We start from the raw sequence: 15,797 nt of genomic DNA, 5'->3' as shown, positions 1-15,797 counted from the left end.
CCTGATCAGCTGAGACTCAGGAGGCAGAGAATAGATGGAGGTGGGGCCATTCAGAGGTGGTATTTACTGGTTCTCTGAACTACTCAAAATTTCCACTACTGGTTCTCCAGAACTGGTCAGAACCTGCTGAATACCACCTCTGACTGGATGTCCTTAATCCCACAGCTAAATATAGACATTAAAGAGCAAGGAAGAGGAAACTAACCCTAGCAGTATTCCACATATCAGAAGCTATTGGTTCAACTTTTCTCTCTCAAACACACAAACCACCAATTGAGTAAAACTATCCACTGAGGAAGGAGTGGAACTACTGCAAGACAATGCCTCAAATTCCCAAACTCTCTGTAGGTAGTTCAGTATGGTACTATAATCTACTGTATGTTATCAAAAGCTACAATGTAAAATCTGAATGTCTGTCTCCCTCCCTCTTATAAAACCAATGAATTAAGGGGGAGTTATTATGAATCTCTGAGGCTTCCTTTATTTCCCAAGCTTAACCTATGTATTTTTCAACTGTTGTCTCTATTTAACCTCTCCATGGATATCTCTTTCACTTACTATATTATGATCATTCCTCTCCAAAAGAGAGTTGGTCACTGTAGACAAGGCTACAGATCAGGAACAGATTTTTTTTTTTTACCTTGCTTCCCATTAAACCAAGACTCCATTAGAAAGAGGATCAAAGGCAATAAGGAGGCCCTGCCTTTACTTGCTCATTGATAAATGAAGACAAAGATACTGTATATATATCCAAGAGTCTATAAATCTGCCTGTTCAGAATTTGGGGGGCCTAGTGGATGCAGTGATTAGAATTCAGTACTGCAGGCAAACTCTGCTCACCACCAGTGATTCAATTCTGATGGGGTCAAAGGTTGAATCAGTCTTCCATCCTTCTGAGGTCAGTAAAAAGAGAACCTGGATTATTGGGAGCCATATGCCAACATTGTAAACCTAGAGAGTGCTGTAAAGCACAATGGGGCATATATAAATCTATGTGCTGTTGCTATTGCTGTTTGTATGAGAATCTTGGCTTTCTTGAATGTGAACTGCTGTAAGAAGCCTGCTTAAAAACTTAAAAAACTTAAAAACTGCTGCAAACTAGAGCATACAAAACCTTTGCCAGACCAATTCTCGAATACAGCTTGTCTGCCTGAAATCCACACTGTATATTGGATATTATTACAATTGAGCAGGTCCAGAAGTATTTCACGAGAAGAGTCCTCCACTCCTCAGCTCACAATAGAATAGCTTATGCCACCAGGCTTGACATTTTGGGCTTGGACAGCCTGGAATTATGCCACCTATGGTCTGACCTAAGTATAAGGTCACAAAATTGTCTGCTACAATGTCCTACCTGTCAATGATTACTTCAGCTTCAACCAAAATAATACATGGGCAAACAATAGATACAAACTCAAGGAAAACCGCTCTAAACTTGATTGTAGAAAATACTGTCACTGCGTTATTTTATTTCCCAGCTGAGCTTCATTATTTCTGGACTGTCAGACTCTCCGTAGCTTTGCCAACTTCTTATCAGTAAGCTACGTGTTTCCGTATCCACCCACATTCCTTCACTTGCTCTTCACACACTCTTTCCTTTGTTCTCTTGCCAGAGGTCCGGCTCAGATAGCCGGCAAGAATTACTTTCAAAAATGTAACAATTAACTTTTCTTAGTTAGTGAGGTGTTTTATTTTCTTTATAACAAATAAATGAGTTTTATTAGAAACCTTCCTTCGCGTTTCTTTTCAGATTATTGCAACAAGGAATAAGCCACGATCCATCTCCTCCAAAACCAGGGTAATTAGTCCCAGAGCCAAACATGGGATTAATAAATGCCCTGACAAATACAACTTCAGCAACTCTGTTGTTACATCCTCAAACCCCCATAGCTTCAACCTTAAACTGTCTACCGTGTACCTCACCCCATTCCTAAGAGGTCCATAAGAGGGCATGCATAAACGCTCCAGCGTGCCTACCATCCCTGTCCCACTGTCCCATTTATTTGTATTCATTACCTGTGCTCATGTCCATGTTTATATTTATACCTGTTATCTTGTACATATTTGACTAAATAAATAAATACATATTATTAAGAAGCCAGACATAAACCTTCTGGGAAGCTCCAACCTACTTTGTGCCTGCTCAGGAGATACTCCAACTGTTTTACAGAGATATATTTTGTACTAATTGGCTGAGGAGAATGAACTGGATTAAAGAGGGAATAAGCTTTGCCTTGCTTCTGAAATCATCACACATACTCATGCTGAATCTTAACAACAGCAAATGAAATATACTGTCACTGAGATTCTGGAGTAAGAAAGATGAATGTTCTCCCCACATTTGTTAGCTGAGTGGTTAAACTTCCCCAAAAGCTTAGTGATCTCCTCATCCATTATATGCTTTATTGTACATCATTAGATCCTTATAGATTAAGTAAAATCTGTGTTAAAAAATATTTGTTTTCTACCCTGCCACAATCTCAGATTGTGAAACATCCTCAACAGCTATAAAAAACAAGTTGATCAATATCACCCAAACAGAAACCTACAAACAATCAAAACAGAAAATGTAGACGGCACAATAAAATAAAGCAAAGGCTTTCTAGTACAAGAACATCTTCAACAGCTTCCAAAATATCACCAAGGAATGTGAGAACAGTAATAGTATTTCTCTGTTCAATCAGGGTATCACTGGCTGAAGTGAGAAGTCCTGCAGATACCTAGATGCCAAACCATGAAGAACTTATTGTTAAAACCAGCAGCTTAAATTGTACCTGGAAAACAATTGGCAAAACACAAAACTCATATTATTTGACCATGCTACATTTTAGACCAATGTAATTTGCAAGTAGTTTTTAAGGGCAGTTCCAAGTAGAGCACATTGCAGAGGTCTAGCACCTATTGATAAGGGTATGAAGTTACAGTAACTAGGTCCCACTGTAACATTATGTAGTGCTGATGGAGATACAGCTCAGAGAACCAACACTCTGTTTTTAGCATTTGAAGATTGACAGTCCTACAGACATTGAGACTTTAAAAGGCTGGGGAATGTATGCAAATTTATATTTTTGTATCAGAGTTTCAATCACAATGCCTTTCTTCAGAAACGCTGCTATATCCAGTGCACTGGGTGATAAAAAGCTTTTTTGTTGGTAAATCATTTTGGAAAACCTGGGATAACTGCCAAACTAGCCTCCTTAAGTGGCCTGCTAGGATTTCTTGTTGTCCCCTTCTTCTGACTGACCATGTTAGCTGTCTCTGTTCCATTTGCACCTACCTACATTAAAAATTCTTCCCATTTTTGGTAAGTGCGACTGTAGACAAATGAGTCCCTTACTTTGCAGCAAGCTTTCAGTTTTCTTTTATAGCTCAGACAGAGCAAAGTAATAAATTGTCAGCTACAAATTCCTTTTTCTCCACATCTTAGGAAGAGTTATGTAGACCACGGAAAAGAAGAGCGGGAAATATAATAGGTGTGTTGAGTGCCCCATTGCCTTCTTTAGGGATATTTTAAGGTTCTGAAATGGAGCTTCCTAATTTGATTTGCTATATGAAGAAAGGTATATTGATTGACTGGACAGAACAAATACAGTGGGATGCATTAACTCGCTACTCAGATTATTTAGTCTCCATATCTTAGCTTTTATATATGTGTGTATGTGTGTAATGATGTGTGTGTGTGTGAGAGAGAAAGTGTGGGGGGGGATAGAAAGACTGCAAATTTGGTCCTTCCATTTTTGTATTTTTTTTCTGTTTTAACAGTATGGTCAGGAACTGTGAGATACATAGAAGATGGATCTGATCTCATATAAATCAGCTTTTTTATGTTGAATCAGCTATAAATAGCATGATTCCTGATAAATTTCAGGCAAATTTTCACATAAAGATCACCTGGGGTTCATTCTGCAATATGAAATAACTATAATCAACACCTCTTTATTTATTTTTTTCCATGAGTCCTGTTCAGACTAATCCTTGAAAAACACAGTTCCTGTTACTTGACCACAACATGATTTAATAACCTCTGATGCCAAGCTTCACATTTGAAATGCGTGTAGATTACCACTGATTAAATACAAGGTGATAATCTCTTCTAATACACTTTCTCATAAAAATCCCAGTCATGGTTTTAGTCCTGTTTAAACTCAGTGCCTTCCTGTGTTAATCCCTAGAAATGAAAATGTCAGACACCTTCCGCCATTGGCAGCAATTGTAAACAGAAGCTCTTGTAATTTCTTTGCCTTGTCTGCTTTCTATATTTTTAATACTAGTTCCTTTAGTTCCGGATCTTAGAAGATGAAATTAGATCCAGCTGAACCAGAACTTCATTATTATTTATAATACTTCAACAAATAGAATCTGGTCACAATCACTAAAATAAAAATATAAATGGATTTAGTTCACTTGTAACAGAACCCATGAAACATTTGTTAAAATGTTCATCCCTATATGTTTATATATTCATATCCCTATATGTTCGTATTATCCTTATATGTGTTCATATGAGATATCACAACAGTCCCAATGCTGAAAAGCATTTGGTCTTTTTGATCATACAAATAGGTGAAATGAATCCTAGATTAAGCTTTCTCAACATTCTTAGGCCTAACCTTTGCCCCGAGGCTTTATTTATTTATTTAACTTAAACATAGCAACAAACTAGAATCAAGTAAAATCAGTAGGTAAATGTAATAGAAAATAGAGAAAAATCATACACAGTATATTTCAATAAAAAAAATTATATTTCAATAAAAATGTCAAAGTAACTTAAACTAGTGCTACATAATGAAGTATTCCAGATATAAGAAATATCTGATATCAGTTTAAAGCTTCAGAATATAATCAAATTACTATTTAATAATTAAAAATAACAGGCAGTATAGTATGAATCATAAGCTAAAATAATAATTAACAAAGTGCTCCGTCTGATAAAATAAATTTGTCTGATTTAATGAATTTATATATTAACCCAAACTTTGTAACCCAAACTTTGGATGCGATAGAATCTATGTTCCCACCAATTTTTCACTACTGGCACATAACTTTTATAGATATTCCAGTGAATCATTTTGGTGACCGTGTGATATCGTTGTTTCTAATTACTTTGTGCAATATTGTTGCATGAGCTGAGTATATGATCTACTGTTTCTTCTGCTTCTTTCCACAATCTGCACTTTGAATTATTTTGATGATTTGTGGGGAAAATAGGAGGAGGATAATTACATTTGTTCCCTGCCTTGAGTTATTTATAAAAAAGTAATAAAGGCAAGATTAAAAAACCTAAAAAATAATACGTTATTATTTAGAATTAGATTTAAAGATCACCCAACTCCAAAATGACTCACGTGGTTTACCTAAATATACATATTTGAACTATATATGTTCGATGTGCAGTTTATCTATGAATTATATCTATGAATATATCTATGAATATATATATATATATATATATATATATATATATATATATATATATATATATATATATATATATGAATTTGTCATTCTTCTGCAAAATGAATTATACATGATTACCAATAAAAAATGTAAAATGCCCTGGCAGCTGTTATAGTTCATCAAACCAACTCAGTTTACTCTGTGGGAATATAACTTTTGGCAATGTTAAACAGAAAAAACTTACAAGAAAGAGAATTCAGCCTTTAACATTTGATTTATTCTATAATAAATCACCTTCCAGAGTGGTTAGGCTTTAACAGTATTGCCATCAAACTTGAATGAATTATCTGACATGAATACTGCATTTCCAACCTTTTTTAGAAAAGGAGCTATCTATTTTGGCAGGCAATACTGAAGTAATATAACAATGAAACATCTTGTACTTGTTTTATCAAAATGTGATATTTTTATTAAAGTGTGATATTCATAGCAAATTTAATGAAAGAGTCATTTAGATACTACATGGACGGCAAATAAATTTAATAAATAAAATATATAGAAAATGTAATATCTGTCTTCCATTGATGTTCACATTGTGGCATATCTCTTATCTTGCTTAAATTCTGCATCCAAATTAAAAAGTCAATCTTTAATCCTTTTGTTTGGCTTTTGAGTCATAATTCAATAACAATTTGTTAATATGCTCAAACAGACATTTTGAATTTTGTTTTATTAGTGTTTTAAATCTGGTCAAGTCTGTCAGTGTTTCACCCAATATTTCTAATTCCTTTTTAACTATGCTACTTATTGGGAGATATTGAAACCAGTGAGGTGAGTGTGAGCATCCCCCACAAAAAACCTCAAAAGATTTCATTTTCGTTTTGTTAAGAATGAGGTTTTGCTATCTGTACAAATTATTCTTTCCTCACTAATATATATATATTTTTTTGGTATATTCAATTTCATGAAAATAAATATTTAAAGTTGAAGCAAGGGGCAATAAATCTGAACTAAATATATTTCTGTGTTTATCCCATGTTTAACTTGCTATATATGATTAAAAGAATGGTTTGTTTTATTGAGCCAAAGTTATTTATGCCAACCATTTAGGAGTCCTGCTCCAACGACATAAGCTATCCAGTCATAAACTGATACAATCCAGTTAATACATTTTTTGAGCTTTTTCAAATGTCGGAGAAAGTGTAATGAACCTTAAAATTGACTTCTGATATTTACCTTTCACTTTTATCTTGTTCTTAGCAAGATATATTGTCTTCTTTTTATGACAGAAAATGCAAATGAGGTCTTTCTGATCCCCAAATCTCACTTCACTTAAATTGGATTCCTGGGTTTGATAGAAAAGATGCAGAGACCATAAGTATAGAAAGTGTAAAAAGAACACCTTTCCAGTAAAAAAAAAAAAAAAAAATCACAGAAATGCATTTGAAATAAAAAATCTCAGGTAAATTATGACAACAACATTATTTACTTGCTTGGTTGATTTATATAGCTATTCATCTCACTTTTATGTGATCCAAGGTCGCTTATAATAAAACAAATAAAAGGCATAATACACAATATAAAAAAGCAAATATTAATAAAACACATAGAAGCTGGGTATAATCTAACCATTTGTCCACAGAACCAGAAGATGGAATCAATCCAGTGGTGAAATCCAATTTTTTTTACTACCGGTTTTGTGGGCATGGCTTGGTGGGCGTGGTGTGGCTTGATGGGCGTAGTTTGGCGAGCGTGGCAGGGGAAAGATACTGCACAAATCTCCATTCCCACCCCACTCCAGGGGAAGGATACTGCAAAATCTCCATTCCCACCCCACTCCTGAGGGAAGGATATTGCAAAATCTCCATTCCCACCCCAATCGGGAGCCAGCCAGAGGTGGCTTTTTTTTTTTTTAAAGTTTTTTTTTATTTTTTAAAACAAACACATAATACATCAATCCTTCCATGTGTCTTGTTGGTGTTTCTTCCGTGACTTCTTCTTTTTATTACTCCTCCTATCTTCATTTCTTCCTTGATAATTTCCATTTCTCTGTTGCAATATTTTCCCCAAATTACAATACATTTAATATAACATTCTCCTTATTTAATTATCACAATCTTTATCTATATCTCTTTTCTAACCCTTTTCTAAACTGCTCAAAATTTCTGCTACCAGTTCTCCAGAACCTGTCAGAACCTGCTGGATTTCACCCCTGACTCAATCCCATTCCTGAGAGGTCCAGACTTGCAAGTCCATCGTACTATGTAGTTATGATGTTATTTCACATTCAGGAGTCTGACAGCCCATGGATAAAAACTGTTCTTCAGCCTGTTTGTGTGGCTGGCTATGCTTTTGTATCTCCTTCTCGATGGTAGGAGAATAAAGAAGGGCTGACCAGGGTGTGAGTCATCCCTGAGGATTTTCCTCACTCTTCTAAGGCAGCGAGCCCTAGCGATCTCATCTAATGGTATCAGGGGACAGCCCACGATGTTTTGCCCTGTGCTCACCACCCTCTGTAATGTTTTTCTATCCATTTTTCTATTCTATTCTACTTTTTGTTTGTATTTCTGTTTAGCTGCCTTTAATGCCTCTCCTCAAGTTTGCCCTGGCCTTGTTGTATTCATCTTTGTTTCCTGCCTTGAAGGTGGAGTTTCGGGCTCTCAGAAGTGATTGTACCTCTGCTAACATCCAGGATTTACGATTACTGTAAACTCTAATGCACTTATTCACTGTTACATTGTCTGTGCATGTTTTGATGTATGAGAGTACAGTGTCAGTGAATTTTTGCAGCTCCAAATGTTCAAATATACTCCACTCGGTAGTCTCAAAGCAGTCCTGCAATTGGCAGAGTGTTCCCTGCAGCCAGCTTTTACAAGTTTTCATGACTGGACGTATCCTTTTCCTAAAGAGGGGTATACTTTGGGCACAATAGCAGAGAGAGGTGGTCAGATGTCCTCAGATGGGAAAGGGGGATTGCTCTATATGCCTGTCTTAAGTTTGAATACATATGGTCTAGAGTGTTCTTACTTCTGGTGTTACACTGCACATACTGCACAAACTTAGGGAGAACAGACTGTAGACAGGCTTGATTAAAATCCCCACCACAACAAAAGCGCCCTCAGGGTAAGTTTGCTGCTGCCTTTCGATGATGTCATGTAGCTTAGAGGGTGCTGTGCTGACATTTGCATCAGGTGGAATATAGACAGTGGTGATAACCATCACAGAAATCTCTCTAAGTAAATAAAATGGCCTACAAATTCCACAACTGGAGAACAGTGTGTAACTCTACTGTTAGTACACCAGTCATTATGTGTGTAAATACGAAGTCCTCCACCTCTGCTTTTACCAGAGTTGCCCTTTCTGTCGAAGCAGTGTGTGATGCAGTTAGTTAGCTCCACTGATGCATCCGGTACGAGTGGATGAAGCCAGGTCTCCATGATGATCATCACACAGCAGTCATGAATGAGCTTAGGTGCTGCCATCCATAGCTCTAGTTCATCAGTTTTGTTGACAAAGGATCTGATGTTGGTTAGAAAAATATTTGGTAATGCTGGTCTGTGAGGCTGCTTCTGTAATCAGTTCTGCATCCTCATCTCTGCTTCCGCTCTCTTCACTGTCGGCGCTGCCTCCCAGGCCCAACAATAATCCATGAAGAGCCCGGCAGTCTTACTATGTCACTCGGTATATTATGAGACCACTGGAAGCCGCTGGTAATATCTAGTCAACTAGAAGATCCAATCTTTAGTAACTCTCCACAGGTATAGACTAGTTTTTGTCCACCCACTCACTCCAATGTAAGGAGTACAGCTCAAAGCTGCAGTGTCTACGTACATCACCATCTTGGATTTTTTTTCTTTGCTGCCAAATCAGATAAAAAAAACTGGGGACAGACAGTCCCATAAATAATCCAATTCTAAATCATGAAATATTTTAATAGTAAAAACCAGCACCTTTAAAGTACTGGCACCAGCACAAGCTTTTGAATACTCTTCAAAGACAGCCTCATCATGAGGGCATGATTGACCATGAGCATAACCCATTGGTCCAAGAATGAGTATGACAGAATTTATAGCCTTAAGCTGTACAAAGGTCCTCATTAGCATGGCTACCATCTGCTCTTTGAGCAGCAGATAAGAATCCAGGAGGGCCTCAGATTGTGTACTGGGTTTATCTGGGCATTGCCATCCCATGCAAAACCAAGAATGGAAGGAGAGCCAAAAACATTGAGCCCTTCAGTCTCTGCCTGCGTTGAGTTGGGAACCAAGATGGATTAGTATGCATTGGTAGCATAATCAGAAATAAAGAGATGTTTGAATAGTGAAAAATGTGTCTTTGGCATCTTGGTGAGATGGGATTTCACAGTCTTTTCTAACTCTTTCCCCCTCCCCCTAATTGAAGGAAAGCATCATGGTCTTCACCTGCCATCTTTTCTTCCTCTCATCCTCCCATTGCACTTCTAAATACTCGAATCACAGCTATCATCTTAGTTCTCCCACAGCACTTTGCAGGAACAGATGGAAATTTCCTGCTTCTTGGTGTTTACATTACATCTCTGAAGAGCTAATGTAGATGTGGCAATAATTGTGTGAATTTCTGTTATGTGAAAAAGATGGAATGCCTGTTGGTGCAATTCCAGAACAATAAAGTATATTTATTTGGGTTTGTGTTTGTTTGTTTATCAGTCGGATACATTTGCCACCCATTTTGCATTTCAGATAACTCTGAACAGTTAGAGTTAGGGTTAAGGTATATATGAAACAGGGGTAAGTTCTACTTACCTTTACTACCGGTTCACAGCAGGGCCGCATTTTGATGATGTTGGGGTCGGTGGGCGGAGCCTCCCGCCCATTTTACTACCAGTTCTGTAGAACCAGTTCGAACGGGGGGCAACCCACGACTGATATGAAGGTGAAGTTTAACTCACTGCCACAATTGGGACAAGTACCCTCTGTCTTTAGCTGTTGTTTTCATTTTATGCAAAGCTGCTGTTGCCAAAATGGATAACCTGAGACTGAAGAATTACATGTGTTTCCTGCCAAAAATCTGGATGGAGTTCCCAGATTAACTACCATTCCTGATGAATTCCAATACTTGAAATCCTTCCATATTTGTAATAATGTCCACTCTTCTACTAGACTGTTGCAGAGTGTCTTGTGGTTTTTTTCCCCCTTTCTGTTGCAGCTATTGCAAACTACACAATAGCTGTTGTGAGTTAATCCTGAATCTATCTATCTATCTATCTATCTATCTATCTATCTATCTATCTATCTATCAAATGGTGGTTCACTGTTTGTGTCTCTCAGTGATAGGATGGGGCAATAATACATTGGCTTGCAAGGCAGTTTTTAGATTAGAGATCCTGGTTTGCATAGAGATTAGGTTCTCTAAAATAGGAAGTGCCTTGCAAATGTGAGTGTGCATGGGGCCAAACTGGGCTTTATGGCATGTTGGTTAAAATATATTTCAACTTTACTATTAGCAAGAAATGCTGGAAGTTGCAGTAGTATGATTTAAGCTGTTGAATTATTTTATACCTTCTCTGTCTTGGTAGAAACTATTATATGAAAACTTCATTTAACTAAAGACATAAAGCAGTGCAAATCAATATCTATGGATCCATGTGATGATATCATGGCATCTGTGATGATATCACAACTGTGACTAGGGATATGAAAAGAATAAAGGGTAAAGAACTGTGGTGGTACAGTGGTTAGAGTGCAGTACTGAAAGCTACTTCTGCTGCCTGCTGCCTGCCTGCAATTTGGCAGCTTGAATCTCACCAGGCTCAAGGTTGACTAAGCCTTCAATTCTTCCAAAGTGGGTAAAATGAGGACCCAGATTGTTGGGGGCAATAGGCTGACTCTGTAAACTGAGAGAGGGCTGTAAAGCATTGTGAAGCGGTACATAAGTTTAAGTGCTATTGCTATTGCTAAAGAGTATGAATTAACAGATGAAGTGGGGAAAACGTTTATCATATGTCTATTAAACTAGGAGATAGAGGAAGGAGGCAGTAGAGCTGAGTAAAGGTGAGCTGACCTTGTGGAATGGATTGAATTAACACATGCAAAGAAGTGAAAGAATATAATTATGAAACAAAGAGCTACATTGTATGTGAGAAAGAAAGAATGAAATGATATGCTCTAAAAAGATGTAGATGTGTAGGAAAGTAGGAATCAACAAGTTGAAGTCAGTTGCATGCTTTAGTCCTATCAATGTTGATTTAATTTTTAAAAATTACTGTTACCATACGTAAAAATTAATTAAAAACCTGCATAACATACACATATGCCATGCAAGGAAAAATGAGGGGAAAAAACCAATAACAAGCCCCATCAATATATTATAAAAAGCTATTTCATTTAAAAATAATTAGGTAAATGTTACCCATAAGGAATTTTATCGATCAGTCTTTCCCTTCTATTGATTTATTTTTTTAAAGTGAGCATATTTCTTTATATGTGTAGGATTTTAGATCCGGAGAGTGGTTTTTCCTCAGTCATGTAAAATTATAATTTTTAATTATAATCTGAACCTGGCAAGTCCAAAGTTTTTTGTGAAGTGATACACTCCCAGGTTTCGATATGTATTTCAGTATTAAATGAACACCTGTAAAATACGACTTATTTCTTTTCATAAAATTCACCCCATAAGGTGAATATTCATTCAGACTGGGGTGGTCATCAGAGAAGTCAAATTCATATCTGTCAGAACCTCCACAAATACATCAGGCCTCCAGAATAACAAACCAACTCTCATTCTTTCTTAAACAGCCACTGAAGAATCCAATAAGCATACATATAAAATATGTTATTGGTGAATTACTGTATTTTTTGGAGTATAAGAAGGAGGCTGAAAATTTGGGTGTGCCTTATACTCCGAATGTAACCTCGTGCGGTGCTCAAAATGGCTACCCGGAACAGCTGCTGCCTTCTCTTACCCTTTCCCCGCTTTGCCTGCTTTAGTCACTAGAGCTCCCTCTGAGGATCAGCTGTGCTTTTGAAGCTGTTTTTCAGCCCCAATGCGAACGAAGCGATCTTCTGTGCTTTGCCTGCTTTTCTAATTGCTGCTCTCTCCGACAATCAGCTGTGCTTTAGAAGCACAGCCCCAACCAGCCCCAACCTCAAAACCAGCAAGAGAATTAATGTGCTGGGACTAGCCAGATGAATACCTGGTAGGCAGAATTCCCCCCCCCTATTTTCCTCCCCAAAAACAAAGGTGCGTCTTATACTCCAGTGCATCTTATACTCCAAAATATATGGTATTCTTGTGTGTGTGTGTGTGTGTGTGTGTGTGTGTGTGTGTGAGAGAGAGAGAGAGAGAGAGAGAGAGAGAGAGAGAGAGAGAGAGAGAGAGAGAGAGAGAGAGAGAGAACATGTCCCTTTGAGTCAGTGAAGTGGTTTGCCCTTGCCTTCTTTTTAAGGCTAAAAGTGACTGGGCCAAGGTCATTCAACTGGTTTTGTGCCTAAGGTAAGACTAGAACTCCTGGTCTGTTTTCTAGCCTGGTGCTCTAACCACCTCACCACACTATCTTGGTCACATTTTTAGGTCATAAAGAATATATTTAATTTAAAAGACAAGACTATTGATTTCTTTAAATAGAATACTCCAGGTGAGTGGCAGTAATGAAAAAAGAGATAGAAGTTTTGGAGAAAACCATGGGATATTCTGAATCAGTATGATGCAGGCAAAAGAGTTATTTTGCTAAGTAATGAGAGTGCATCACTGGGAATATGATGAAATAGTGCAGAAAAAGCTACCAGACCTAGGATAAAGGAGACCAGTAATTATTTGTTGAGAACCTGCTTTAAAAGGAAGTGTGTTTTTCTTTAAAAAAATGGTTTAAGTATTCCTATTCGTATGAACAGATAGAAAAAGAATGAAAGTAAAGCCAAAAGCATGAATGATTTGACTATTTAGAATGAAAGATTGAGAGAATTATGAAAATACAAGTAATGAAGAAGCAGAGAAATGAAAAATAATTTAATGTGCTTGATTTATGGAGTGATCGTGACTCATTTCATAAATGTGTGAAAGAAGCAATGTTTGTTTTGTTCTCATATTTAAAAGGGAGCTTTCTTTTGTTTTTAAAAAATGTTTAATAATTTTTTTTTAAAGGGAAAGGTAGCAAAAATACCATGCCTTTGAAGGTGTCTGACACAACTCTGATTAAAAGGTTACAACCAGTGAGAAGGAGCAAAAAAGGGCAGTTGATTGCAGCTTATGCCAGATAGGAAGTTCAGAGACCAGATTTTTGCTGTTTTACAAGCTGTTGAGAAATGTATGAATGTGCAGAAGAAAATTTATTGTATATTTCTGGTTTTAGAGATAGTGTATGATAAAGTGAATGGCCTTAAATTATGCAATATTTTGCATGAGTACGGAGTTGAGGGTGATAGTGGTAGTAGTCCAATGTGATATATATGATGGAAGTAAAGTGTATGCAAGAAGTTAATTATTCAAGAAGTAGTAGGACAAAGATGTGTGGTGTCCCTTTGGCCATTTAATGTATTTATGAATAAATGTATATGAAATGTCTTGTTGCCCTTTTGATGTGCTGGGCAGTTTGTTTCCATCTGCCTCTTGTTTATGCTATGGTTAAATTTGATATCATTCTTTTTGTCATTGACTATTTGAAATTCATCTCTCACAGCCAGGATACATAAGATAGGTTCAATAATGAATGGCTATTGAATGAATGTGGATTGTATCTTTGTAAATTGCCCTTACACTGAGAGTAGGTTGGGTGACCATATACATTTTCATAAATAAATAAATAAATAAAAATATACATACATATATACAAAGTCAAAAGAATATTAGGAAAGAAGTACCTTTTAGATGGTTTGATCATATAGAAAGTATGAATGAGGTGGTCATATAGAAAGTATGAATGAGGATCAAATATCAAAATACACAGATAAAAGAAGAGTGAAAGTATCAAGAGGAAGGGGAGACTGAGAAATTTGTGGTTGAAAGGAGTTGATAAGTTCCCCAACAACAGAACAAAAAAGGCCCATATGAAAGTATTTGGACATGTTAGGAACAAGGATGTCTTTGAAGAGTAGAACGAAATTGAATATATTGATGTTGGTATAAATTAGACTTTGCATCAATTTTGTTTTCTTACTGCATTATTTTAATTTACTACTTCTTATTCCTGATCTTCACTTTTCATAATATTGCTTTCCATGAAAGGGAGTAGAGTGAAAAATATGAATGTACTTTTGAACGTACAATAGCAATGTGTATCTGTTTTATAGACCACAAGAGGCATCCTGTTTGGTTTGTTGGCTGGTCTGAGTGTTTAAGATAATTGGCTGTTTATTCTCCAATTTTCTCCCTCATCTTAATTTCATTACGATGTATCCATAATTACTGATGGTCTGCTTCTAGGCAGCCACACAGTATCAAAAACAGACAGTAGAGGGAAGGTTCCTGGATGAGATCACTGTACAGACTTTTCCAATTCAAGGGCTTGCTTCTTTTCAAACACGAGCTGCCAACCTGGGATTTACTCAGCTCAGATAACTTATTTATTTCCAGCAAAACTGAGCCTCTCTGCAATTTACGCTTTCTCTATCCTGTATTCTTTTTGCTGAGAAAAGCCATGCTTTTATCTACTATTCAATTGCAGCATAAAAAATTTAACAGCAGTAAAAACAGTCTAAAAAAGGTTAAACAAACTAAAAGATTTATGAGGCAGAACTAGAGTACATGGAAATGTTCATGATTTGGTGAGAAAATTCCTATGTCTAGATCTCAGTTGATAAAGGCAGCCTTTATCTGCCAAAGGAGACCTGCCCATAGCAAACATAAAATGGATCATTGTTCATGAATTTGATTTTCTGAATGGACAATTATCAGTGGTGAGCCAGAATAGAGCTGGCACTTGCAGCTATAGTATGAGCCTTGGATGGATGGACAATGGTAAAAGTTCAAGACCAAAAGACAAAGTTGGCCTTGGATGAAAGAGTAAATCCAAATTCAGAATCAAAGAAGAAGCAGAGCCATTCTAGCCATCTACGTGACCAGATGGACCTAGAGCCAAACAGAAGAGGAAAAAGATGTCCTCTTCAATGCCTTCCACTTTTCAGAAAATCCAATGGGTAGACTCAGCTTGGACCTCAGGGAAGTCTTCTGTGAGAAATCAAACTTATAGTTTAGTGATTCACCTTACAGGACTACTGTGCAGAGAACCCAGCTATGCTTGAGTATATATAAAAAAGCTGCTTTAATTCTTAAAATGTAAAAAGCAGTAATGGTTGGCTTCAGTGTTGCTCAGGTTGCACTGAGATCCATTCTAGTTTTCAACCTTGAGACCTAGAACCTGTCCTGAAAAGGGCACTGACATATTACTGGGGAAGTGTCCTGACAAATGGATTTTTACTTCCATTTAAGTT

This window comes from Pantherophis guttatus, chromosome 1 (genome assembly GCF_059756535.1).
Source record: "Pantherophis guttatus breed Tessera chromosome 1, ASM5975653v1, whole genome shotgun sequence".
In the NCBI taxonomy this organism is placed as follows: Eukaryota; Metazoa; Chordata; class Lepidosauria; order Squamata; family Colubridae; genus Pantherophis; species Pantherophis guttatus.
Note: the sequence above shows the minus strand (reverse complement) of the source record.